Below are 257 nucleotides of genomic sequence, written 5' to 3'. Positions count from 1 at the left end.
TTACGTGGCATGACCTTCCACCGGACGAGCGTGCAGCGTACGGTCTCCGACAGCCGATATGGTTCCACTCGGACGCCGAACTGCACTTTGAACAGACTCCACGGACGCACACCAGTGCAGCACACCGTCGGTGCATTGGCATGGTGCCTGAACCACAACGAAGTTCCCGGCTGCATGTGTCCAGAGTCTTCGGGCTGAGATCGCTAGCAGACTTTATGCGCGGAGACAGCGCGTGGCCGATGCAGCAAGACTTCGTA

Source organism: Plasmopara halstedii (genome assembly GCF_900000015.1).
Source record: "Plasmopara halstedii genome assembly, contig: Scaffold_1561, whole genome shotgun sequence".
In the NCBI taxonomy this organism is placed as follows: domain Eukaryota; phylum Oomycota; class Peronosporomycetes; order Peronosporales; family Peronosporaceae; genus Plasmopara; species Plasmopara halstedii.
This window is presented reverse-complemented; position numbering follows the sequence as displayed.